This window comes from Malaclemys terrapin, chromosome 24, assembly GCF_027887155.1.
Source record: "Malaclemys terrapin pileata isolate rMalTer1 chromosome 24, rMalTer1.hap1, whole genome shotgun sequence".
Taxonomy (NCBI): domain Eukaryota; kingdom Metazoa; phylum Chordata; order Testudines; family Emydidae; genus Malaclemys; species Malaclemys terrapin.
Window position 1 is genome coordinate 4,565,662 of NC_071528.1, and position 27,663 is coordinate 4,593,324.

At 55.7% G+C, this 27,663-nt stretch overlaps 1 protein-coding gene across 2 annotated transcripts in view; it reads left to right on the forward strand.

Annotated features, from left to right (window-relative positions):
• Positions 1 to 4,825: 4,825 nt before the first annotated feature.
• Positions 4,826 to 27,663, forward strand: part of TBXA2R (thromboxane A2 receptor) — a 67,262-nt gene continuing 44,424 nt past the window's right edge. The window contains exon 1 of one of the 2 annotated variants that reach the window (XM_054013679.1): positions 4,826 to 4,934. The gene's annotated coding sequence lies outside the window, so the exon portion shown is untranslated. Of the gene's footprint in view, positions 4,935 to 25,832; positions 26,014 to 27,663 lie in introns of those variants that run through there. The other variant, XM_054013678.1, reaches the window with a different exon arrangement.

Below are 27,663 nucleotides of genomic sequence, written 5' to 3' on the forward strand. Positions count from 1 at the left end.
ACCCCGGGGCCAGAGCCAGGAAGCTGTAACCTGGCTGTAAGCAGAGCCCATCGTCAGATCTTGGTGCAGGAGAAAATGTGCCCTCCCACACCCCGCCGATTTTAATTAGAGCTTTACCTGTACGATCAGGCCCTTGTTCTGGAAAGACTTTGGGATCTGCTGGGGGGAAAGTCTCTGTCTGGCCCACCTGTTGTCATAGATTCATAGGGACTGTCACGGTGTCTCAGTGGGTCACAACTGAGAATATCAAATTCAGGACAAGCTGCTGAGAAATAGGCCAGACACACCTCAAGGAGCAGGATGGGTCGGGGATTCTGAGGGGGGCAGTCGGGGGGCAGGAAGTGAGTGAGGGTCGGATGGGGGCAGGGCCAGGCTGTTTGGGGAGGCACAGCCTTCCTTACCCTAAAGCTCATTCAGCAGTTGGAGGCTTGCAGACAGCTATTTAACACAATGAGCCAAGCCGTTCTCTTTTCCCTTAGGGCTACCATCCCTTTCACTTCTCAAATGCCAAATTATAGTCTGCATTTCATTTCAGTGCCATAGGGAGAGTCATGTCAGGGGAGGGCAGCTTCATTTCAAATTAGCCGCTTTAGATTAACAGTGATAGAGCAAAGAGAGCCACGGGGGAGGGATCACATGAAAAGAGCAATAGCATACACCACCTACCTCCTTCCCAACCCTACCAAGAGAGACCCCCCCTCCCCTGCATTCCCTGAGGCTCCAGAGGGGTTAATTCAATGGTTCTCAAATTTTTGTACTGGTGACCCCTTTCACATAGCAAACCTATGAGTGTGACCCCCCTTATAAATTAAAAACACTTTTAAAATATATTTAACACTATTATAAATGCTGGAGGCAAAGCGGGGTTTGAGGTGGAGGCTGACAGGTCGCGACTCCCAGTAATAACTTTGTGACCCCCTGAGGGGTCCCAACCCCCAGTTTGAGAACCTCTGGGTTAATTTAATTTTAGCACCCTGTGTCCATTCACATGCATGTGCTATTTTGAGCATTTCAGTTTTCACAACAAAGGCTCATCCCAGATTCTGGAACAAGCTCAAATGCTCAGTTCGTGGAGTATGTACATAGTCTATACTGAAGACAAACCCACAGTAACTGTCTCCAGTTTGTGAGGGACCCCATGGAGACAATCTCTAGGAAACAGATAAATTCATGGAGCTTACGTCCACTCATGGCTATTAGGGTAAGGAATGGTGTCCCTAGCCTCTGTTTGTCAGAGGATGGAGATGGCAGGAGAGAGATCACTTGATCATTGCCTGTTGGCCCACTCCCTCTGGGGCACCTGGCATTGGCCACTGTCGGTAGACAGGATACTGGGCTGGATGGACCTTTGGTCTGACCCAGTATGGCCGTTCTTATGTTCTAATCTAAATGAACCCAAAGTTCTGGAGACAGATATGAGTCAAGGAAGCCAGCAGAGTATCAAAAACCTGGAAAAGTCTCTGACTGGATGGGCTCAGGCATTTGGTCACAAGCTGAGGTGGTTCAAAAGTTTTGCATTTTTTTTAAGCAGAATTTTTTTATTGTTTCTTTAAACAATCAAACACAGCAAGCAGCAAATATTTGGCCACACAGTTCTGAAACCCCAAACCATGTTCAGGTTTTGGCAGACTAATTTCAGCTTTTCAATTAAAAAAACCACAACAAATTTTGAAGGAAAGCAGACATTGTCCGTGATTTTTTCTGCTTTTTAAAAACCCCTAGTTTTCGATCCAAAAAAAGTTTTGATGGAAAATATTTGTCCAACCCTTTTAGTGAGCTTTGGAGCCTTTAAGCACTAGCTGATGCTGAGAACCAGTGATACCTTGTAGAGATGACTTGAAAAGAAGTTTTCTCAAAACTGGGTTTGTGCCGAGATGCGGAAGGTTTTTAAATGTTTATTTTCCCCTGGGCCGCCCGGGGGGAGGGGGGACAAGTAGGGCAATTTGCCCCAGGCCCCACAGGAGCCCCCACGAGAATATAGTATTGCAACTTTTTTTTATGGAAGGGGCCCCCAAAATTGCTTTGCCCCAGGCCCGCTGAATCCTCTGGGCACCCCTGATTGTGTTTGTTGATGGGCCATCACTCGAATACTCCATTCACAATGTGCTGGCTAGACTCCATATAAACTGCCTGGTGGGTGTTACCACAGGAGCAAGCACATTCGAAATACAGGTACATAGTCAATATTCATAACTTCAGATACAAAAATGATACATGCATACAAATAGGATAATCATATTCAGCAAACCATAGCTTTCCACTGACACTTTACATGACATAAAACAGTGTTTGTCAAACTGGGGTCCGCAGACCCCTGGGAGTCCGCGAGGGTGCTGCAGGGGGTCCATGGGCCCCGCTGATCAACTCCTCCCCCGCCCTCCTGTTCCCCGCGTGCAGGAGGCGCTGGGAAGAAGGGGGAGGAGTTGGGATGGGGTGCGCTTGGGGGAGGGGGCAGAATCATGTCTGGAGCCGTCAGCCCCACTGATCAACCCCTCCCCTTCCCTCCCAGCGCCTCCTGCACACTGGGGAACATCTGTTTAGTGGTGTGCAGGAGACACTGGGAAGGAGGGGGAGGAGTGGGGAGGGGGTGGTGTAACGATGCGGTTCTGGCGGACCCAACTGAGAGGGCCAATTCAGGACAAATCGCTTAAAACAAAGCAGTTACAGCCCTAGGCTGGGGTTTTTCCACCTCTAAGGCAAACCAAACCAGCCAGACAAAGAGGACTTTGGTCTCACCCCACTGGCTAACCACAAGTCACACAATCAATTCCCTTAGACACTCCAGTTTCCCAGTATCACCACCAGCGCCACTCGTTATGGGGACAAATTGTTATGAAAACCAATACCCCAGTAAAAGAAAAAAGGTTCTCCTGATCCCAAAGGTCAACATACAAAGCCCCAGACCCAGGTCAACATACAAATCAGATCTTACCCACAAATCACGCTGTTGCCAATCCTTTAGAATCTAAAATCGAAAGGTTTATTCATAAAAGGAAAAAGATAGAGATGAGAGCTAAAACTGGTTAAATGGAATCAATTACATACAGTAATGGCAAAGTTCTTGGTTCAGGCTTGTAGCTGTGATGAAATAAACTGTAGGTTCAAAATCAAGTCTCTGGAGTACATCCACAGCTGGGATGGGTCATCAGTCCTTTGTGTAGTTTCCATTTGTAGCAAAGTCCCTCCAGAGGTAAGAAGCAGGATTGAAGACCAGATGGAGATGAGGCATCAGCCTTTTATAGTCTTTTCCAGGGCTGGCTCCGGCATTTCTGCCGCCCCAAGCAAAAAAAAAAGCCACGATCGTGATCGGCAGCGGCAATTGAAAAAAAAATCCGCGCTCGGCAGTGGCAGTTCAGCGGCAGGTCCTTCGCTCCTAGAGGGAGTGAGGGACCTGCCGCCCCCGAATTGCAGCAGGTGCCGCCCCTCTCCCTTGGCCGCCCCAAGCACCTGCTTGTTAAGCTGGTGCCTGGGGCCGGCCCTGGTAAGAACACCTCTTTGTCTTACTATGGAAAATTACAGCAAAATGGAGTCTGGAGTCACATGGGCCAGTTCCTGCATATTTTGCTGAGTTATAAGGCATATCTGCCTTCTTTCCATGGGTCGGTTGTATAGCTGATGGTCCTTAATGGGCCATCAAGCAGGCTAGGCCGAGCTAACACCAACCTGTCTGGGATGTCTCCCAGAAGCATAGCATAAGTTTGAAATACAGACAGTATAGAGCCAATATTCATAACTTCAACTACAAAACTGATACACACATATAGACAGCATAATCATAACCAGTAAACCATAACCTTGTCTTAGACACCTCATTTGACCCCCTTTATACAAGATTTGGTGCCACTACAGGACTTTGGTTGCAACCATGTTCTATATGGTCCCATTTCAAATCAATAATGTGACAGGCGGAAAAAGGCAGGGAAGAGGAGGGGCAAGGCTGGAGCCAGGGCAGGAAGAGGTGGTGTGGTGCTTTGGGGAAAGGATTGGAGTAGGGGCGGGGTCTAGGGCTGAGAGGGGGAGTTGGGGATCCGTGAAAAATTTTAAATCAAAATGGGGGTTGCTAAAGTTTGCGACCCGCTGATGTATGAGATTTGTTGCAATTACATAACAATGGTAGCAACAATGCTCTACAGGGTCATATTTTAATCATATAACGTCACAGGAATCATTGAGATCATCTGGTCTGACCTGTCTAGCGCAGGTCAGAGACCTGCCCCCTGATCATTCCTAGAGCTGGGCTTTTCAAAGTCATCCAGTCTTGATTTGAGCACTGGTCAGGGAAGGAGAATCTGCCCCGACCCTCCATAAATTGTTCCAATGGTTAATTACCCTCTGTCTTGTTCTGCGTGTGTACAGCACCTGGCACCACGGGGTCCGGCTCCAGGCCCAGGGCTCAGAGGTGCCACTGCAGGATAAATAACTACTAAAGGCACTTTTGCAGTGCAACTGATGATTATCCCCGTCCCTAAAGGCTCAGCCAGCCAATCGCTGCACTCCCTAAGGCTCTGTCCTCATGCCTCTCTGGCTGCTTGTTTGTTAAAACCATCGAGAGGCCATTGAAATCGCACAGCTCAGGGCCACCGGTTTATTTCTGGCCTGCGGAGCAGCTGATTGCCTGCATTTCCGTCTGGCGGGGGTGGGGGGGGGTGTGTGTAAGCTGGGCCTGTGGTTTGTAGGTCAGAGGGAGCGAAAAAGCAAAATGAAACTGCACGTCAAAAACCAAATTCCCACTTGTTGTACAGAACACTGTGCAGCTGTGCAGAGGCCGGAGGCCGGCCTGTATCCTGACAGGCTGCTGCGGGCCTGTGAGGTGGGAAGCGAGTGCCCCTCCCAGGGGATCCCAAAAGCTGGGGGCTGGAGATGTGTCCAGGTTCACGGGCCCAGCACTTCAGCATCTCGTCTTCGGCCTGGATCTAAAGGGCTTCACAAAGGGGGTAAGAAACTGGGCCCCATTTTGGGGATGACGGAAACAGAGGCACAGAGAGAGCGGGGGGAAGGGACCCACCCAGGCCACCCAGCAAGTCAGTGGCAGGGGGGTGGAATAGGTCCCAGGTCACCTGGCTCCCAGTCCTGTGTCCTGGCCCCTGGACAGCTGCTGGCAGAGGGAGGGAGGGAGAGCTATGGAGGCTGGAGTAGCGGCACGTGTGTGTACCCCTCATGTGGGCGCTGTGGCAAAGGACCAAATCAGGGTTTCCAGGCAGTGGATGCCGCTGCACAGCTGAACACGTATGCAGCACTGTAGCTGGAGCTAGAGGCAGATCTCCTTTAGCCACAGCATTCATAGGACTTATCACCCGGGGCGGGGGTGAGCACACTCCCAGGGCTGCTGAGACGCAGGCTTTGCGGCTACGACCAGCTAGCGGCTGCGAGAAGGTGGGGCCCGGCATTATGGGCAGCATGGCTCAAGCTCTTTCCCGCTGAGGATTTCCAAGTGTTTTATAATTATCCATGGCTTGAGCCTCCCCCTAGACCCGTGAGCCAGGTCAGAGCCCTCGTCCCACGTTACAGCTGGGGAAACTGAGGCACGGAGCAGAGCACTGACTTGACCAAGGTCAGCCAGCGGGTCAGTGGCAGTGGCAGGGCTAGAACCAATGGCCTGTGTCTGGGTTGCTCGGCCTGCTGTGCAGTCATTGGCAGCAGTGCAAAGGGAGGGTGTAGAGCCCTCCCCAGTCAGACAGGGAGTGTTTCCAGGCACTTTGCCCTGGTGGAAGTGACAGCCCAGGGGAGCCAGTCTCTCGCAGAGAGGCTCTGAGGGTGCAGTGTAACCAGGAGCACTAACTGCGCTGATGTCAGGGGTGGGGTGGAGGTTATACCAGGGGGAGAACAGAACCAGGCTTAGCAAAAACCGAGAACAAAAGGCTGGTGGCTAATTACCCCAGGAGCAGGGCTGAGAGATTCCTCCAGTCCCTAACGCTGCAAGCCCCCTGCCTGTGCTGCACTGGACAGAGGCGCTGCCTCCCCCGTGCCCGGGAGCTCACTCTTACGCGGGGCGACGGAGGCCGTACGTACTGCCCTGCTGTTCTGTAGGAGCCTGGGAATTACCCTGATGAAAACCCGTTTCTGGTCCGAGGTCACCCAGGCTATGTAAACATGCTGGGAGCCAGGCAGCAGACAGCAGCTCGTCCCCCCGTGCCAGGGCTGCTGGAAATCTCAGTGCTCCCGGATTCATCGAGAGTGAGGCCAGACGGGACCATTCGCTCCGTGGGTCTGAGCTCCTAGCACAGGCCAGGAGATTCCCCCAGCTCTCCCGGGTGGGAAACTGCTGCCCAAAGCCCTGCTGGTGCAGGGACCCTTCTAGACAGGGGCTCAGCACCAAATCTTGGGAACCTGAGCCTGCCCAAATCAGGGACTCGGGCTCCTGGCCCTGGTAGGATGCAGGGAGCTGAGGGGGCCACGACACAGGAGTTACTAAGTTACCCGCTGTGAAATGCCAGTGATTGCACTAACTCCTTTGGCTGCAAGAACCTCCCGCCGGAGGAGGCTTTGATCTAACTCAAGGGGCTCAGGTGGGAACAGGGAGGCAGAAGTTCCAGGAGTCCAGAAGGAACCAGAGTTTTTTGCAGGGGGCAGAAGGGACCCCAAAGTTCTGGTGGATCCAGGCCTCCCATAATTCCCCCTCCCAAGCTGGTTGTAGACTGGATCCAATCTGCAAGGCCCCAAACTCATTATCAGATAAGGGAGGTGGGGCGAGGGCTGTGAGCCAGGGACCGCTGGTGCCCACTGGCAAAGCGTGTGGGTGATCCAGGTTACAGGGGTCCCCTGGGTCTGGGGTTTAGTTCACCAAAGAGTGTCGTGCTGAATGCCTGTGTCACACCGGGCGTTGTGAGCACTGGGACATGCCTGTGCAGTGAATACGTGCGGTGTTCCGGTTCCATACTGAAAACTGGGTTCTTAAGGCCTGTGAACTGGGCCTGGTCACCAGAGGGTGATAAACAGGTTCCTGGCAGGCAGGAGCGTGCACGGGGTGGGGTGGGGTGAGGTGGCGGAGGAGGGGCACAGCCCTCCCCCCCCCATAATCAATAGGGGCATGGAACTCCTCTGGCCATGGGGCTACAGCGGGGAGAGTGAGCTCCTCTGGCCGAGGGGCTGCAGCAGGGGTACAAAACGGGCCCCTCCAAAAGCCATCAAATGTTTATTCCTGCGCACGCCCCTGGGCAGGCAGGTAGGAGCCGCTCAGCTCCCTGGATGGCTGCTTGCAGGCTGAGTGTCGGACCGCACATTGGACGCTGTGACGAAGTGGGACTGTTCTTAATGTTTCCTCTGAATACTGTGTGGGTGCCTCAGTTTCCCCTATGCATTTCTTAAGTCTCTAGGTGGTGGGATAAAGGCCAATGTGCATAAATGGCACTCTGTCTCCTGGCAACTAATGGCCGGGGCCCTTCCCCCCTGCAAAGGGATAGCTAAAGGCGTTTGAGAACAAAGAGATCAGGTGACCTCCTGGCCTGGGAAAGAGACAAAGGCCAGAGAGGAGGGGCTGGAGACTTTCAGTTTGGAGCTGGCTGGGGACGAGGAGTGAGGGCAGATGTGGGTGTCTGGCTCACTACCCCCACAAATGGACCCGGCTGAGGAGCCCTGTTCTCTGTACCTACAAGCTCTGTTTTAGACCGTGTTCCTGTCATCTAATAAACCTCAGTTTTACTGGCTGGCTAAGAGTCACGTCTGACTGCAAAGTGGGGGTGCAGGACCCTGTGGCTTCCCCAGGACCCTGCCTGGGTGGACTCGCTGTGGGAAGTGCACGGTGGGGCAGAGGATGCTAAATGCTCCAAGGTCAGACCCAGGAAGGTGAAGCCGTGTGAGCTTCTTGCCCTGAAGACAGTCTGCTCCAGGGGAGAGGAGGCTCCCCAGAGTCCTGACTGGCTTTGTGGGGAGCAATTCCAGAGCATCGCCCGGGGACTCCGTGACAGATGCCTATTTACTGTCCGAGCAAAATGCTGATCAAGTGATGGGGGTCGCTCCAGGGGCGATTCTCAACAAACCCAGCGGCGGGGGCTGGGGCTGTTCCCCCATTTACACGTAAAGACAGTGATTGTTGGCGCAGAGGGACAGCCAGTTCACTACAGGACGAGCTGCCAGCTGGCCTGGCTCACCACGGGCAATGCGGCTGTTTAACGGTGGCACCAAACCGCTGGGTGAGCCGGTCTGTACGAGGCAGGGGAATGTCGCGTTAGCTGCAGTTGGGCTCTCGAACCGCGGGGGTTTGATTTACTGTGTAACCCGTTTCCATTGATTCTTCTCGGATCTATGCTCTGTGTTAAATGAACGTCGGCCTGCGTGGGCCTGGCCCTTTGGGAGGAGTGGCCCTGGGAGCCCTGCCTGTGTCTGGAGGCCTGGGGGGCGGGTGCTCCAGGGGACGCTTGGGCCTGGAGCCCAGAGCTCGTGCTGCCTGTGGCCGGCGGAGTCGGGGAGCTGACCCCCAGCAGGCGCAGATGAGGCTGCCTTGCGGTCAGGGTGGGTGGGAGCCAGGTGCCTGATCCACTGAGCCCACTCCAGCCCCCTTCATCCAGCCAGACCCAGCTCAGCCCCTCCCCTGCTGGAAGCAATTAAAGGACACGGGGAAAGGGACCGAGACAAGGAGCGGGGTGGGGGCAAAGAGGGACTGAGAGAGGCTGGGCTGGGGGAGTGAAGGGGCGGCGTGTAGGACAGAGAACGGGCGAGGGGGAGAAGGGACCCTCTCTAGTTATGTTACCCAGAAAGTTCCGGTGGCTCCTCTAACCGTTAACCCCCAGCAGCCCCGCCGGGCTCTACACCCGGTTACTGTTATGTGGCCTGATGGCTGCTCACAACAGGGCGGTCAATGAAGAGGGGGGAGGCACGGGGCGGTCAATGAAGAGGGGGGCGGCACGTCTGGCCGTTCGGCGGCGGGGCTGTCACTTCCTCTCGGAGCGAAGGACCTGCCGCCGAATTGCCGCTGTAGAATGAAGTGGGGTAGAGCTGCCGCCGCTTGCAATCACAGCTTTTTTTTTTTTTTTCCTGCTTGGGGCGGCAAAAACGCTAGAGCCGGCCCTGGCTCACAACTCCAAGTGGGGAGTGTGGCTAAGGGGGCTCAGGGCCCCCCCGGACCTGCTGGATGGCTCCCCCTCCAAGTAGTGAACATCAGACCCCAGCCCCAAGGCTGCCCACATGGCCAAGCCCCTGGAGGGTTGGGCCCCTGCATGCCCCAGATACATTCGGGAAGCAGCTGAGTCCACTGGGATCCAACTGCCGGCTGCTTCTCATTAACCCAAGCTGGGGCCAAAACGCCAGCCAAGCACGGAGCCGGGGCAGGCAGAGGGCGAGACCAGGGGCCACAAGGCAAAGCAATAAAGGAGCTTACGTTATAACGGTGGGCAGCTACGCCCCAGAACCCTTCGCACCAACCACCACGGGGCAGCGATGGGAGTTGGGGGAGCCCCAAGGGGAGCAGCGATGGGGGGAGGGCTGAGGGGAGGGGGCAGTGATGGGTTGGGGGACCCCAAGGGGGCAGCGATGGGGGGAGGGCTGAGGGGAGGGAGCAGTGATGGGTTGGGGGACCCCAAGGGGGCAGCGATGTGGGGAGGGCTGAGGGGAGGGAAGCAGCGCTGGCGGTTCGAAAAGCCCCTCAGCCCCCACCCCGTCACCAGAACTGTCCCATGTTCCCTTGGTGCTTGCTGGGACCAGGAGTAACCAGATCAGGGCTAAGTGTGTCTGGCAATTTCCTGTCCCTGGGCTCTGATTACAGGCCCGTCTACAGAGTTGAAAGGCTGGTAAATTAATCAGAGAGTCTCCGAAGTTCTTCGCACTCTTCCTTCCCTGCAGCTGCTGCCCCGCTGCTCTCCACGGGCAGCAGATGCATTGCAGGGGGCTGGCACACAGCGCGCATGGGACAGTGCTTGTGGGAATGTTTAACGTTCCTGCTGCTGCATGCCCCACAACTTTGGGAACTCCATGGAGCCAGGGCAGCCCCGCCGAGCCCCTGGGTACGGACGTGGGCTGCTAGGCCCGGCCACTGCCCCACTGCTATCTGGACGTCTGCCTGTGCTGGGACTTACGCCTCCCAGCTGCTGTGTAGACGTCCACGCAGAGACAAGGAGATGGGCAGAGACTGCATTCAGTATCCCCATGCCAATGGCCAGTGCAGTGTGTTACATAACATGAACCTCTTAAAGGTACAGTTCCCCACCACTCCCATTTCCAGAGCGTCTACGAGCAGCTCCCGAATCCCTCCACTAAGAGCTCCCTTAAGGCCCGTGCCAAGAAGCGTTCTGACTAGCACCGCACGGCTGCAACGTCCGTGTCCTCTACTGATCCCTGCTCCGCACCAGGTACCTGAGAGCCTAGCAGGGGGAGAGGGTAGGGCTGGGGAAGGTGGCTGCAGAGATGTAATGTGAAGACTTTGCTCCGATTAACCCATCAGCACCAGACGTATCAATACGGTGCCTGTTAAACGGCCCAAGAGCTGGCTGACCCCCGGCTCTCTGACAGTAGCTGTCAGCGGGGAATCGTCACTCGCACTGTGAGCTCTTGAGGGGTGGGGCCCATCTTTCTGTGCTGTGTCTGTACAGCACCTCCAGGGTTCTGGTCACTGATTGGCTCCTAGTGCTACTGCAATACCAATAATGACTAATCAGTGACTTGCGGGGGGGTTGTTCTCTGGGGTTCTGATGGGAGAAAATCCCAGGTACTGAAGGGCTCTTCCATCTAGCCGAGGGGCAAAACAAGAAGCTGCTGCCGGATAGATTCCAACTGGGATTAGGGCACAAATGTTTAACAGGGAGGGGGATCAAACTCCCCAGGGCTGTGGTGGATTCCCCGTCGCTTGATGTCTCCAGCCCAGCCTGGCTTCCCCTCCGGAGGGGCTGTAGCCAGGCACAAGCTCGGCTCAGTACAGGGTGCCGTGTAAGGGCCTGTGCTATACACGAGGTCAGACTGGCTGAGTTAATGGTCCCTTCTGCCTTTCACAGCTCTGAACTGGGCGGGGACCATGGAAATACAGCAGGGGGAAGATCCCAGCCTCATGTCCACCGAGTCCAGCTAGCCCTGTTGGCACTCTATTGCCTTCAGCTCAGTTAGGCGAGATATGAACTCAGCCCTCGGTTCTCAGCTCTATCTCTGTTCATCGTCCTGGGGCCCCACAGCCTGCATCGCCTCTCGCTCACCCCAAAGTTGGGAATTGGTCCTGCTTTGAGCAGGGGGTTGGACTAGATGACCTCCTGAGGTCCCTTCCAACCCTGATAGTCTATGATTCTATGATTCTATGAAAGGAAACCAGGAATAGCCCTCTGGAAGCCAATGGAGTCACTCCTGTCCGGGGACAGGTCATCCTATGAGGCAGGCAAGATTTGGGGTGAGAAATTTTCCCCTTCCCCTCGCAGGCCTGTGAAGGCAGGAAGACTCTAGAGCTAAGTCAGGGTGGCAGCGACGTAGGGTGGCCCCCCGTCTGGTTTTCACCAGGACAGTCCGGGTTTCGGCTTGTGTGGACGGGTGCCCAAGCCCTCATGGCCATTTTATTTGCTCAGTGGAAAAGGTGGCAACGCCTAAGTGGAAGGAAGGAGGTAGTGCAGCAGCAGCTGCTGTCTCCAGGGCCAGGCTGTTCCTGTGGCACCTGGCCCTGTGCAGCCTCAGGTGGTGGGCAAGGTGGCCTGTGTCGTGTTGGTGAAGACCCTGTGATCAATGGAAGTAGGGCCTTGGGGGAAAAGGTGTGGCAGGGGCCGGGCCTTGGGGGAAGAGGCGTAGCAGGGGGTCCAGTTACCAGCCATTAGATAGGTGGCGACCCTACAGCGACTGGACGCACAGAGATGGTCTCCTAAGTTCTGAGAAATGTGAGGCCCTAGGACAGTGCTCTCGTGTGAGCCTGTCTATGCACCACTCAGCTCCTCACGTTGGGTCAGCACCTGCTCAGCGCCCTTTGCTTGCCTCATTGCCTGGTCCCTTGCTCTGGTTCTGGTTGGTTTACACACCCATTCAGTTCTGGACGTGCCAGGCCAATTCCAGGCCTTCTGGCTGCCTGTCTGCTCCCTGGCTGGGTGAACCTGGCTCTTGGTACCCCTGTTTTCTCACCCACATGGAAACCAATAAGGCATCAGAATGGAAAGGGTTAATGTGGCCATCCCCCTCCCCCCCCATTTGCAATTCTACACTCCCCCAGATTCTCACTGACACGCAAATGCCCAGACACCCACGTATGCACCCACTTACACGCACACAGGTCAAGGAAAGTGTGAGACCCCTACTGAATGGAGGAGGCAACCTAGTGACAGATGATGTGGAAAAAGCTGAACTACTCAATGCTTTTTTTGCTTCGGTCTTCACAGACAAGGTCAGCTCCCAGACTGCTGCACTGGGCAGCACAGTATGGGGAGGGGGTGACCAGCCCTCTGTGGAGAAAGAAGTGGTTCGGGACTATTTAGAAAAGCTGGACGAGCACAAGTCCATGGGGTCAGATGCAATGCATCCGAGGGTGCTGAGGGAGTTGGCTGATGTGATTGCAGAGCCATTGGCCATTATCTTTGAAAACTTGTGGCAACTGGGGGAGGTCCTGGACGATTGGAAAAAGGCAAATATAGTGCCCATCTTTAAAAAAAGGAAGAAGGAGAATTTGGGGAACTACAGACCAGTCAGCCTCAGCTCTGTCCCAGGAAAAATCATGAAGCAGGTCCTCAAGGAATCCATTTTGAAGCACTTGGAGGAGAGGAAGGTGATCAGAAACAGTCAACATGGATTCACCAAGGGCAAGTCATGCCTGACCAACCTGATTGCCTTCTATGACGAGATAACTGGCTGTGTGGATATGGGGAAAGCGGTGGATGTGATATTCCTTGACTTTAGCAAAGCTTTTGATACGGTCTCTCACAGTATTGTTGCCAGCAAGTTAAAAAGGGATTGGATGAATGGACTGTAAGGTGGACAGAAACCTGGCTAGATCATTGGGCTCAACGGGTAATGATCAACGGTTCGATGTCTGGTTGGCAGCTGGTATCAAGTGGAGTTCCCCAGGGGTCGGTCCTGGAACCGGTTTTGTTCAACATTAATGATCTGGATGATGGGATGGATTGCACCCTCAGCAAGTTCGCGGATGACACTAAACTGTGGGAAGAGGTAGTTATGCTGGAGGATGGAGCTCGGCTGTTCTCAGTGGTGGCAGATGACAGAACAAGGAGCAATGGTCTCAAGTTGCAGTGGGGGAGGTCTAGGTTGGATATTAGGAAACACTATTTCACTAGGAGGGTGGTGAAGCACTGGAAGGGGTTCCCTAGGGAGGTGGTGGAATCTCCATCCTTAGAGGTTTTTAAGGCCCAGCTTGACAAAGCCCTGGCTGGGATGATTTAGTTGGGGTTAGTCCTGCTTTGAGCAGGGGGTTGGACTAGATGACCTCCTGAGGTCTCTTACAACACTGATTCTATGATTCTATGTATCCAACCAGGGCTACACACAAATACACATACACCCACATGTGCAATCTTGGCTACACGCTGCACCTTGTTCAAAACCAGATGCTCTCCCCTCCCCCACCTGCCCCTGGAGAGTCCGCTCTGAACAGCAGGAATCCTAAGGCTGCTGCAAACTCCTCTGCCATGGGGTAACAACTCCATTCCAGAGCCTCACTCCCCCTTTCACCCTGTGCACAAGGGCGAGCTGGCACTGCTGGAGCCAGCGTCCCCACTGCACTGTCTGCACTGGCACCGGCTTCCTCCTGGTCCAGCCAGAAACTCTCCAAAGGCCCCGAATCGTGAGTCCCACAGGCCTTTCCTGCAGGATGGGGAGCAGCCTCCTGGGCCGTTCTGGAACCTAGGCCAGATGCCGCTCTGGGGCGTAATGTTACTGAGGAACCTTGCCATGCCACCGAGCTGAGTGAAGGCAATGCCACGCCCAGCGCCAGTCTGCTCCCCTGCCCAGGGATGGAGCCCTGGAGCCAGTAGGATGTGGGGGCGGTGAGCAGCATGGGGCCGAATCCCTTTGTCAGCAGTGTGCAGTGTATCTGATCGCTCTTGTATCCCCGCTGAGCTCCGCTGCCCGCCCTGGGCCCTGCCTGTTCGCTCCTCTGGCCCTCTTCACTCTCCCCACAGTCCTCTCTGGGCCTCTCAACGCTCCCCTACCGGCTTCTCTGGGCCACTCCAGTCTCCCCTAATGCCTCCTTTGGGCCTTGTGTGTCTGCCTGGGGACCTTCCGCTCACCCTTCGGCTGGGCCAGCTCCATGCCCTGGAGTAAGAGCTGGATCCCTTCCAGTCTCTTCCCAAACAACCCTTTCATCTCGCTAGACTTGACTGCGGATGGGAGGCTCACCAGGGAGCAGCTGGCTCCGGGGCCTGGTGCCAGGATCTCTTCCATCACCGTTAGCGAACGATGCTGGGAATCATTATACACACAGGCTTTGGCTCGAAAACGCTCCTGCTTGGAAACCATTTGTCTGTTTCCAATTTCAGCTTCTGCAGAGTGACCGTGAGGATCCGATGGGGTGTGTGCGGGGGTGGGGGGGCAGTTTCCATATTGTCCTCAGATGGGCAGCATGGAGCATTCAGCGAGGTTGGAACAATAGGAATGATGTGTCCCACAGACACTAACACAGGGGTCGGCCACCTTTCAGAAGTGCTGGGCCGAGTCTTCGTTTAGTCACTCTGATTTAAGGTTTCGTGTGCCAGTCAGACATTTGAACGTTTTTAGAAGGTCTCTTTCTCTAAGTCTAGAATATAGAACTAAACTATTGTTGTATGTAAAGTAAATAAGGTTTTTAAAATATTTATGAAGCTTCATTTAAAATTAAATTAAAATGCAGAGGCCCCCAGACCGCTGGCCAGGACCCGGGCAGTGTGAGTGCCACTGAAAATCAGCTCGCGTGCTGCCTTTGGCACACGTGCCATACGTTGCCTACCCCTGAGCTAACACCACCAGCAGCATGAGGATCTCACAGACACCAGCCCTGGCAGGGTCCCAGTCCCCCAGCAAGGTGGGGAAATAGTATCATACAGGTAACATCCCATGATCACACACAGCCAACCACAGGCACTCAACTCTCTAGCGCCTCCTCTGGGCACTTGACCATGTTCCCCTCCCCAAGCCGCAGCAGAACGCAGGAAGCCTGGCTAGTGGTCCCCTGTCCTCATCACTAGTCACCTCCCTCTCCCTGAGCGGGGGCTAGAACCCAGTATGTCCGGCTTCTAGGCCTGGGCCTTGTCCCTAGGTTACGCATCATCCTGGTTACAAAACTGACCCGCTTTCAAAGTGATCGTGCCTAGCTGCCCTCTCAGTCTGTGCTTCAAAGGAAACTTGCCCAACACCCTCAAAGGTCAGCCTGGGAGCTTCAGTTCCTACCTCTGCTAGGCACTAAAACCATGGACTCAAGAGAGACCCTGCTCCTACGGTGCGTTCACTGCCCACTTCACTGGAAGGGTCTCCTATAGCATGGGTGAACCCCTCATGCTTAACAATTGGTCCCCCCTTGTATTTAAGTCGTGGTGGGCATCTGCTATAGAGCACCAGACCAGGAGGATGAGGTAGACGAGGCTTTCTTCGGACAACTAACAGAAGTTACTAGATCACAGGCCCTGGTTCTCATGGGGGACTTCAGTCACCCAGACATCTGCTGGGAGAGCAATACAGCAGTGCACAGACAATCCAGGAAGTTTTTGGAGACTGTTGGGGACAACTTCCTGGGGAAAGTGCTGGAGGAACCAACTAGGGGCCGTGCTCCTCTTGACCTGCTGCTCACAAACAGGGAAGAATTGGGAGGGGAAGTAGAAGTGGGTGGCAACCTGGGCAGCAGAGACCATGAGATGGTTGAGTTCAGGATCCTGACACAAGGAAGAAAGGAGAGCAGCAGAATACGGACCTTGGACTTCAGAAAAGCGGACTTTGACTCCCTCAGGGAACTGATGGGCAGAATCCCCTGGGAGAGTAACATGAAGGGGAAAGGAGTCCAGGAGAGCTGGCTGTATTTTAAAGAAGGCTTATTGAGGGCGCAGGAACAAACCATCCCGATGTGCAGAAAGAAAAGCAAATATGGCAGGCGACCAGCTTGGCTAAACAGAAATCTTCAGTGAGCTTAAATACAAAAAGGAAGCTTACAAGAAGAGGAAACTTGGACAGATGACTAGGGAGGAGTATAAAAATATTGCTCAAGCATGCAGGGGTGTAATCAGGAAGGACAAGGCACAATTGGAGTTGCAGCTAGCAAGGGATGTGAAGGGTAACAAGAAGGGTTTCTACAGGTATGTTAGCAACAAGAAGAAGGTCAGGGAAAGTGTGGGACCCTTACTGAATGGGGAAGGCAACCTAGTGACCGAGGATGTGGAAAAAGCTGAAGTACTCAATGCTTTTTTTTGCCTCGGTCTTCACAGACAAGGTCAGCTCCCAGACTGCTGCACTGGGCAGCACAGTATGGGGAGGATGTGAGCAGCCCTCAGTGGTGAAAGAACTGGTTAAGGACTATTTAGAAAAGCTGAACATGCACAAGTCCATGGGGCCGGATGCAATGCATCTGAGGGTGCTGAGGGAGTTGGCTGATGTTGGAGCAGGTCCTCAAGGAATCCATTTTGAAGCACTTGGGGAGGGGAAGGTGATCAGGAACAGTCAACATGGATTCACCAAGGGCAAGTCATGCCTGACCAACCTGATTGCCTTCTGTGATGAGATAACCAGCTCTGTGGATACGGGGAAAGCGGTGGACGTGATATACCTTGACTTTAGCAAAGCTTTTGATATGGTCTCCCACAGTATTCTTGCCAGGAAGTTAAAAAAGTATGGATTGGATGAATGGACTATAAGGTGGATAGAAAGCTGGCTAGATCATCGGGCTCAATGGGTAATGATCAATGGCTCGATGTCTAGTTGGCAGCTGGTAGCAAGCGCAGTGCCCCAGGGGTCGGTCGTGGGGCAGGTTTTGTTCAACATCTTCATTAATGATCTGGATGATGGGCTGGATTACACCCTCAGCAAGTTCACAGATGACACTGATCTGGGTGGAGAGGTAGATATGATGGAGGGTAGGGATAGGGTCCAGAGTGATCTAGACAAATTGGAGGATTGGGCCAAAAGAAATCTGATGAGGTTCAACAAGGACAGGTGCAGAGTCCTGCACTTAGGACAGAAGAATCCCATGCACTGCTACAGGCTGGGGACCGACTGGCTAAGCGGCAGTTCTGCAGAAAAGGACCTGGGGATTACGGTGGACAAGAAGTTGGATATGGGTCAGCAGTGTGCCCTTGTTGCCAAGAAGGCCAATGGCATATTGGGCTGCATTAGTAGGAGCATTGCCAGCAGATGGAGGGAAGTGATTATTCCTCTCTATTTGGCACTGGTGAGGCCTCACCTGGAGTATTGGCCTCACCCCCCCACTACAGAAGGGATGTGGACAAATTGGAGAGAATCCAGCGGAGGGCAACGAAAATGATCAGGGGGTTGGGGCACATGACTTATGAGGAGAGGCTGAGGGAATTGGGCTTATTTAGTCTGCAGAAGAGCAGATTGAGGGGGGATTTGATAGTAGCCTTCAACTACCTGAAGGGGGGTTCTGAAGAGGATGGAGCTAGGCTGTTCTCTGTGATGGCAGATGACAGAACAAGGAGTAATGGTCTCAAGTTGCAGTGGGGGAGGTTTAGGTTGGATATTAGGAAACACTATTTCACTAGGAGGTTGGTGAAGCACTGGAATGGGTTACCTAGGGAGGTGGTGGAATCTCCTTCCTTAGAGGTTTTTAAGGCCCGGCTTGACAAAGCCCTGGCTGGGATGATTTAGTTGGGGATTGGTCCTGCTTTGAGCAGGAGGTTGGACTAGATACCTCCTGAGGTCTCTTCCAACCCTGATATTCTATGATTCCGTGATTCTATGTTGGCTCTGGGTTAAAGCCACTACTGGGGAGGCTCGTTGGAATCAGCATCTCAGTCTTTCATGAACCCAGGGATTACTCTTCTGTCTTGTTGGTTCTGGGCTCCCTATGGCTTGTCACTGCAGACACGAGAGTGGCCGAAGGGGAGGGAGATGTGATGAATGAAGCAAGGGATGGGCTGAGGTGATGAATGAACAGACCCTATGGGGGGCAGAGACACCTCTTCGACTTCACTAGAGTTTCTGGGGTGAATTTGAGAGGATTCCAGGCTAGACTCCTCTGCTGGGTTCGCCAAGGGAAGCGAATGGGCTGAGACCTTGCATGGGCGGGAGCTGACCCTGGGCCCCCCCCCGGGCAGGATTTCAGCCCTGAGCATCCAGGATCATCTCGCGAGGGTCTCAAGTCCTGGTGGGCGCTAGGGTTTGGACTCCCTGGGTACGCATTCCGAAGTGACGAGTGATTTCGGGGGACGCAACATGAGAAGCCCTCAAGGGACCTGAGCACCCGCCTAGAGGGAATCAGGCTCCTTTAAGGGGTCACAAGTTGGGCCCCCAAAACCACTAGTCACCTTGGGAACCTGGGCTACTCTGCCTGGACTCCAAACCCATCGCGCTCCCATTCACCCCACCCTGAAGCCAGGTCCCCAGTGTGGGACTGTGGCAGTCAGCTCCTTATTGGTGCCTTCGCCCCCAGGGAGCTGGGCTCTCCCGCAGTTCATCGATGCCCAGGCCAGATGGGACTAGCCTGTCCTTCTGGATTCCCCAGGCCGCCCAGTCATTCCTTGGCCAGCCCAGGGGTCGTGTTGAGCTGGAGCGTATTTTTGTCAGTCAGTCCTCAGGTAAGGATCCCACCTGCCTAGGTGAGTCGTTCCCATGGCTGATCACCCTCCCATGTAAAACAGGCCTTGGATTTCTAGTCTCAACTGATCTAGCGCCAGTTTCCAGCCCCTGGATCTCACTCGGCCTTTGTCTGCTCCGTCAAGGGCCCTTTGCTCTCAGAGATCTTCCCCCAGGTAGGAGCTTAACCTCCTCAGCGCAGGAAACAGCATGTGTGTCTTCAGCCTCCCACCGCGAGGCAGGTTCTCCAGACCCCAAATTGTTCTTGTAGCTCTTCTGAACCCTCCCTGATTTTCCACATCCTCCTCCTCCCATTCAGGAAGGACGGTATTTCAATGGTTTTTAATTAGACATCTGACTTCTACTCTGCCCAGTGACTGAGCGTGTCCACAGTTCTTCCCCTCCGCTGGCTCTGCTCGTCCGCTCCTCCCCTCTGCCTCTCCGCACGGCTCCCTCTGCCCCGCAGTCTCATCATTTGGAGAGGCTGAGTCAGCTGGCCCAGCAGGGCTGGGGACAACGCTGGTTCTGGAGCCAGGCCTGGACGTGGTCTGCGTGGCTAAGCAAGTCTCTCCTGCTGTATGAGGCGGGTTCAGGGACAACTGTGTCCTCTGCTCTGCTAGGGCCTGCTGAAATGCAAACACATCCCCCGGCCATTAGCCAAAGCAGCCCAGCCGCTCCCAGAGCCCACCTGGATCTGTCTCGGATCCCATCGGGGGCCTTGTCTGGTGCAAACCGAACCCGTGGGCTGGGGGGGGTGAACGAGCACTGGGGAATCGTCGGAGGCTACCCTGTGTGAGGGGCTCTTCCTGATGAGCCTGATCCTACACCCCCCTCTCGGCCTGCTCGCCTGTCCCGAGGACAGCAGGGTCAGCCCCACGCAGGTGTGGAAACGGAGGCACGGAGAGGTGAAGCCACAGCGCTGGGACTAGAGCTCGCATCGTCTAGCAGCCCTGCTCCTGCATCTCAGCCGCAGGGCTGCTTGGCCATTCTCCAGCGAGCCCGAGGGGTAGGTGGCCCTGAGCACTTCCCGTTTCATTCCACCCCTGCGGGCGCCTCCCTGCTCGCTGCTTCTCCTCCGGGCCCGGCTGCAGCAGCCAAGGGAGAGCAGCTGGGAGTGCTGGGGGGCACCTGGGACAGACAAGACTTGATGGGAGCAGAGATACCAGGCAGGGATGAGACCAAACTGCGGGGCGAGGGAGCTGTGAGCACTGGGCTAGCCTGGGGGAAGAGGGCTGAGAAGCCCAGGCGACGTGAGAAGGGGTGAGTGGGAGAGCTCGGCCTGACACTGGGGGCGGAGCTGGCCAGGGGTTCGAGCCCCGACCCAGGGGCTGTGAGTTGCTAGTGTCCTGCCAGCTGCCACGGCATCGCAGGCTGCACTGTTCACACGGCCCCCGCTCAGAAGTAACATTTCCAGAGGGGCTGGGCGCCTTCAAAGCAACGGAGATCAAAGGGGCCCATCCATCTGCGCCGGATGCCTTGGCTGTTCCCAGCGCTGGCTTCTGGCGGGGGGCTGCAGAGTGTCAGACCTGACAGATAGGGCTGAGCGGAAACACCCGGGTTGCTAGGCTAGGCCAGATAAATAGGCACAGCATCCAAAGCAGAGTGACCTAGGAGATGGGTTGGCTGCGTCTCCGCCAGCATCAGACCCCCAGGCGCTGCGACTGTGTTGGGAGTCACACGCTGGTCGGGGGAGTGCCGTGGACAGCTTGCAGGGGGTGGAGCTGCAGTAGGCGCCCTCCTAACTTCTGAGCCAGTACTGGGATGTGGCAGTAGGGGGCGCTGTGGAGTCATTCGCTGTGGAGGTGCTGCCCAGATTTGGTCATTAAAGATCCCAGGGCACAAGAACAGCGATGTTACGCCTGGGGTCCTGGCCAAGTTCCCACCAGCCTTGCTATGCACAGCCCCCTGCAGTTTCACTAGCACGCACTGCTCTTCAGCTCCTGGCTTAAGCTGTGATGCTGCTGCTCGACAGCTGACAGGTCCCACCCCAGAGGCAGCTGCATGTCAGTGGTAGGCGCTGTGATTCCCCTGGTTTATAAAACCCCCTGGGGAGGGTGACATTTGCTATCAAATTGGATGCTATCGCTCTAAACCTCCTAGCTATTGGTGTTATTTGCATTACCAGCACCCTCGGCATGAACAGTTGTGCTGGGTTCTGCAGGCTGCTCACAATAGCCCCGGCCTAAGGGGGTGAGGAACACTCAGTCCACAGGCCCCGCGGGAGCCCAGACAGTCAGCGCGTTCTCTGGGAGAGAACTCGTTCCATACCGCGTGGCCCGCTCCGAGCTGCATTGGCCAGCTGAGCCTGTGGGCCTGGCCCCGGGGCTTAGCGCACTCGCCTGGGACGTGGGACACCAGGGTTCACGTCTCTGTTTCATTGCAGACTCTCTGGTGACCTTGGCCAAACCACTTCTGCTCTCACTTCCACAGCTACACAATGGCCCTGCCCTGCTTCATAGGGGGCTGTGGGGCTAAAGGCGGTGGGGTGCTCATATTATAGCCCCAAGGACCCACAGGAATGGAGGCCAAATAAATACGGGTGCAAATCTATTTTCCTTGCCCCTGGTAGTGGCAGCAGCTCATGCCTGCCTGCACGGCCGGCTCCAGGCAGCCAAAAAAAAAAAATAAATAAAAAAAAGAGCCACGATTGCAATCGCGATCTGTGGCGGCAATTCGGCGGAAGGTCCTTCGCTTCGAGCCGGAGTGAGGGACCGTCTGTCGAATTGCCGCCGAACAGCTGGACGTGCCGCCCTTCTCCGGAGTGGCCGCCCCAAGCACCTGCTTGACAAGCTGGTGCCTGGAGCCGGCCCTGCCTGCCTGCCCCCTAGAGTTCAGAGCACCCAGATCTTCATCGTGCTGACCTCAGGGTACTGCCATCCTGCAACCCCCCCGCGGGGAACGTGAGTGTCAGGGCCCAGCTCAGCTCGCGCAATGGGGCCAGAAATAGCAGTGAATGTTCCCACTCGGGCTGGAGCCAGGCGCCGAGCCCCTCCCCTCTCGCCAGATTGCAAAGGCCAAGCTCCAGCCCAAGCAGGCAGGGCTACCCTGCTGTTCTAGCCCCGTAATGCAACCCCGAGGCAGCTGACTGGGCTCTGAACCTCGCTGCCGAGGGGGTTTCTTTTCTTGCAGTGCAGACAAACACCGGGTCGTTTGCTCTTTCTCTAAGAGGGAGAATTCAGTCCCTGGGCTTTAGGACCCAGGGGAAAGTGGTGCAATGCAAGGTATGATCATGGAGGCTAGTGTGTGTGCACGCCACCGCTTGCTAATGGATGGGCCAGAACTGCTGAGCTGTGTGTCACAAACCCTGCACAGCTAAGGGGGATTCTCCGTGAGCCCAGCTAGCTGGGACCTGGGCTTTTTGGAGCAGGAGGATCTGAGCTGTGTTTGAGCTGCTGGGAAGACGCAAACAGCCACAGGGTGTGTGTAAAATTCCCATGCCTGGAAAGCCCTGGCTGCAATGGCTTTCTGCCAGGGCGGTGACAGCAGAGGGACTCTGATGAGAAAGCCCCCAGGTGCATCCCACAAGCTCCATGCCTCGGCGGGTGCAACGCGCAGTGAACGTGGCCAGCAGACGGGGTGGCTTGGTTTGATCTGAGTGTCCTGCCTTGGGCGGAGCCAGGCCTGTGGGTAGCGTGGTTCTCTCCTGGGAAGCGAGCAGCTCCGCTCCCTTTGGGAAAGCAGCGTTTATAACTGTGTCTCCTCTGGGAGTCACTGCCCGGCTAGGAGAGGCTACAGGCCTCGCGTATAGTCCCGGTCCCAGGCAGTCCTGGCCGCTGGGCATTATGCTGCCCTCCGGTGCAGCTTGGACCTGACCCCAGGACGTGCTGGCCAATGCTCAGTCTGTTCCCTGCTCAGCCTGGCTTGGGGCTTCCCAGCTGCAGTGACCTGGCTGCTGACAGCTCTGGCTGGCCGAGTCATCTGCCTGTCATCCACGGGCGGCCTGGAACCAGCCTGCAGGGACCGTGGTGTTGACCAGTGCTAGGGGTGGACACCCCCGCCCCGTGGCAATGGAATTCACCACATCGTAAACAAGTGACTAACCCAGATTAAGATGCCCAGTGCTGCTCAATGGAGATTTCAGAAGAAGAAAAATGGGGGCGGGGAGGGAGGGCGGAGGCGAGGAGGGAAGGTTTCAGCGAAGCCCTTTTGCTGGTAAATCAAAGTGATGGTGAATTATAAATACGAGGGTGAGACTAGATACAGTGTTAACCTGCCTACTGAGCCATCGTCCAGCATCTCTCTACTTCACCCTCGTCACCTGCCTTTCTGTCCGGGCTGTTCTAGCCAGCTGCCCATCTGACACTGCCCAGCGAGCTGCTGGCACCTATTCCCTTGTCCCCCCAGGCTCCAGACAGGGGAGCTGAGGCTGGGTTTGTCTGGGATTGTGGCTAACGCCCAGCAGGGCAACCCTGAAGAGCTGGGCTCTCTCCCCAGCTGGCTGGGTGACCTGGGGTAGATCAGTGTCTCAGGCCTGCTCAGCACTTAGAACTTAGCGGGACGTTGCTCCGGGGTGTGAAACGCCCGCACCCCTCAGCATCGCCGACCTAACCCAGTGTCAGCACGGCCAGGCCGACGGCCACGTCCTTCCCTTGCTCCGGGAGGTGGGGTTACTTCCGCCGCAGAAGGCCCCCTCTGCCAGGGCCCGTGGGGCTCCAGCTCTGCTCCGTGAGGCACTCGGGTGCTAGTGGGCTCCGACCTGCCACCCAGTCACCCCCTAATGGGGCCAGACCTAGAAGCTCAACTCAGAGGACAGCCAGCGCTCCGGAGTCCTGACTGAGTCTCCGCATGTATTCAAACCGAGCGCAGGAAATTGTCCACGCAGCTGGGATCCCCCTGCTTAGGGCTGCTTCCCTTGCGGGGCTCCTGCTGCCTGCCCCTGCCTGCCCTGTGGTCTCCTGGGATCTGGCCAGGTCGTCCTGGGCGTGCCATCATTACACATGGGGATACCTTGGAGCTATGCCACCATAGCCCCGTCATGCAGACAGGCAGCAGCACCAGCTATAAAGCGGGAAGAGCGACACCTCTCACTGACAGAGCTTTTGTAAGACTCAGTTAATTCCTGTTTGTTAAGTGTTTTGAGATCCTTGGGTAGCAACAGACAGGCAATGTATTTATATAACAACTGAACCAGACATACCCAGAGCTAGTGTGTGTGTGTGTGGGGGTGTGTGTGTGTAGGTGTGGGGAGCCGATGTGTGGGGGTGGCACGGGGTGTGTGTGTGTGAGTGGGGTGTGCGTGGGGTGTGTGGGGGTGGGGTGTGTGTGTAGGAGGGGGGGGGCGGGGTGTGTGTGTGTGTAGGAGGTGTGGGGGGGCTGGTGGTGTGTGTGTGTGTGTAGGTGTGGGGTGGTAGTGTGGGTGGGTGGCATGGTGTGTGTGTGAGTGGGGCGTGCGTGGAGTGTGTGTGTGTGTAGGTGTGGGGGGGTGGGGGTGGCGTGGGGGGGTAGCATGGGGTGTGTGGGTATGTGGGGTGTGGGTGGCGTGGGGTGTGTGGGTGGGGGTGTGTGGGGTGTAGGGGGGTGTGGGTGGCGTGGGGTGTGTGGGGGGGGTGTATGGGGTGTAGGGATGTGTGCAGGGTGTGTGGGGGGGCTGTAGGTGTGTGTGGGGTGTGTGGGTGGCATGGGCTGTGTGAGTGGGGTGTGCGTGGAGTGTGTGTGTGTGTGTAGGATGTGTGGGAGGGTGGTGTGGGGTGTGGGGTGTGGGGGTGTCGGGTATAGGGGTGTGTGCAGGGTGTGTGGGGGGCTGGAGGTGTAGGGGTGTGCAGGGTGTGTGGGTGGCATGGGGTGTGTGTGTGTGAGTGGTTGGGTGGGGGTGTCTGGCTGTCCAGATTCACATGTGTGCAGTGTGCATTTGGGGTGTGGTGTGGGGGTGGTGTGGGGTGTGTGTGCGTGAGTGGTTGGGTGGGGGTTTCTGGCTGTCCAGATACACATGTGTGCAGTGTGCGTTTGGGGTGTGGTGTGGGGGTGGTGTGGGGTGTGTGTGGGGGTGTGTGTGTGTGGGGTGTAGGGGTGTGTGCAGGGGCTGGGGGTGTAGGGCTGTGCAGGGTGTGTGGGTGGCATGGGGTGTGTGTGTGTGAGTGGTTGGGTGGGGGTGTCTGGCTGTCCAGACACACACATGTGCAGTGTGCGTTTGGGGTGTGGACACACAGGTGGATCAGAAGCCAGACAGGTCTGTCCCCAGACATGGCCATTCCGAACAGGTTCAGCTGAGCCTCCAGCCAGCTGTCTCTTCTCCATCGGTGTGGAATCCGTTCTGATGTCACTGAACGTCCCGGGCTGTGCAGCGCCTTATACAGAGCAACCTCTCTTCTCCCAGGGAAGGAATTAATCACAGCGCCAATTGCTTGTGCAGAAGGGTGGCTGCGTAATTAATGATCCTTAACCTGCTGAAGTCATTGGCAAAACTCCCCTTGGCTTCAGTGCGAGCAGGAGCAGGCCCTTGCTCGTTTGTTTTCAACGGGGCAGGACGTGGGGGACAGGAACCAGGACTCCTGGCTTCTGTTCTCAGCTCTGCCAATGACTCACTTTGTGACTTCAGACAAGTCACCCAGGGCCCAAATCGGCAGCCTTTAATCATCTGAATGATCCTTACTCAAGAGTTGCAGAATCAGGCTCTCAGCTGCTCTGTGCCTCAGTTTCCCCTCTGCACAATGGGGTTAACGATACTTCCCCATTCCATGGGGGGGGGGTTGTCTCAGTGATTGGTAAGTGCTTTGAGATCCCTGGGGCTTTGGAAGGCAGTACTTCGCTATGATTCCTTGGTTCCTTAATTGCTTTCACTAGCTGCTTTTGCTGGGGGGCGGTGAGGGGAAATGAATGCCTCCCTTCCGTTTTGCAGGATGAGGCTTTTCAGTCTATGTAGTGCACTCTGTTTCCATCCCACCCCCTGTTGTGCTGCAGATGGGCAACTATTTATGGTCTTGTGATGCTTGCTAGACGGTGCCTTTCTGAGTCATTTCCTCGCTCCTCGACCCCCAGGACCCTCCACTAGGGTCTGCCCAGTGGTCCAGGTTCCTTTTTCCTGTAGGCGGTGGCATGTCACCACTGCGGGACAGCCCCAAGAGTGCGACTGAGCCTTCCCATGCACCTCCCTGCTTTGCTTGGTCCACCGCTTCAGTTCCCATCCTCAGCTCCATCGCTGACCCCTGACCCCCGTCTGCCTCTCTCGCTCGCTCGCTCGCTCGGGGGAAAGGAGCCAAGACAGCAGTTAAAAAGCTGCAGCCTCTCTTGGTCTGTCTCTCCTCCCCTCTGCACAGTCATTTCTCTCCCCCCCCACACATCTGTGCTTCCATCAGCTGGGAAAGAGGTTCTTCAGCCAGCCACCCGTCAAGCAGGAGCGCCTCTCCTTTGTGGCACCGCACCCCTTCTTTCCAGGGATCCCCCTAGGACCTAGCACTGCCAAAGGTATGTGGAAAATATAATTGATTGGCACAGCGCTTTGCAAAGGAAAAAGGGCTTAGTTTAAAAAGAAACTTTAATTGTGAGTTACAGCCATGGCGTGTTAATTTCACTCAGTTTAGAAGTTAACAACAGATGTTTGTGGGGGGGAAATATAGATAGAAACCAAGTCTGTTTGAGATCAGAGACTGAACCCAAGTGTCCGTGTGTGTGTATGCATCCCCTGCCTGGCATCCCTTCCTCACCAGCTGTAAAGATCTTCCACTTTTTCCTTTTATGGAAAAGATAAAAAAATAAATAGGAATTCAGCCTCTTTCGATCGCTGCCCGCCTGGCTATCAGCAGGGTCACTCTGTCAGAGGCTGGGATGAAATCGTCTGAACTGACTGGGTTTGGGGGAAGTGGCTTGTGACCAGCCCATTTGGGCTGTGTGTGTAGCTAGTTTCACGCAAGCTAGCTGTATCTGTCTATCTGGAGATGGACTCAAGTGAGTGGTTTGGGTCTGGAGCCAATTCCAGACTTCCAGACTTCCACCAAGTTCCGATGTGCTTTGTTCTGGCCCCTCTCTCCACGGAATCAAACAATTGAAGAGGAAAAGACCTATTCACGGTTATTCCCTATGACACGTTCCCTTGAGCTTTGCCAGCCTTTGTTATAAAAGTCCCGCCACTCCAAATCCACAGTGATCGCAGCCTCAGGACAGATATCCTGGTATCAAGCCTGAATTTTCCTTTGCTTAACTTCAGCCTGCAGCCCTGAGTGTGAGCTGATCCCTCTCTAGCCTCAGCGCTTACAACCTTCAAATACTTGCAGGCTGTTATCATGTCCCTTGGAGTCGTCTCTTAGCCAAACCATAAACATTTCGCTTTTGTAATCTCTCATCGTCCGTCAGCCCTCCAGCCCCATAAGCAGTTTTGTTGCTCTCCTCTGTGCTCGCCCCTGGATCTAGGCGGCAAGATGCCCTTGGCCGAGTATGTCCAGTTAAGGGGGCTGAGACTTTCTCTCGGGTTCTGAGGTCAGCAGTTACCAGCCGAGCGGAGCGAAAGGGGCTGGTTTGTACCAGTGGAAGCTGGCGACCCAGGGCAGGCTTTGAAGTGGGCGAGGTGGCTCATTGCAGGCAGGCACTTAGCTATGCCCCATGGAGGACGATGCACAGAGGGTGCTCGGGGGAGGTCGATGTGGCTGCTGTCTGTGCTGTGCTTCGATGCGGCTGCTTGAAGGCCATGAAGCTCGTGGGACCAGCCGCTGCCCTCGGGTGTATCCCTGGGATGAGCAGAATTTGGCTCAGACCAATGCACGTGAGCAGGACACCAGCTGCTCTGCCTGGCTTACAAGCGGCAGCGAGTGCTGTGCTGCTCTGAGCCCACAGGGCCGGCTCACCCACGTAGCCCAGCGTGGTCGCTCGTGTGTGTAGCTTCTCTCTCATGTGCCTCTAAGGACGGAGCCACGAGCTGCGGAGGGAGAGATGGCCCAGGCTGGCGGGACGCCGGATTCCAGCATGTGTCAGATTCTGCAATGGCCAGGGCTAAAGGACCCTGGAGATGAGTGCAAATCAGAGCCCCGAGCCAGGCCCCTGCTGCTTGTACGGCAGGTTTGGCACTCGGCAGTTCAGAGACAGGCTGCACAAGAACCTGGGGCCGAAGCCCCTGGGTCTGTG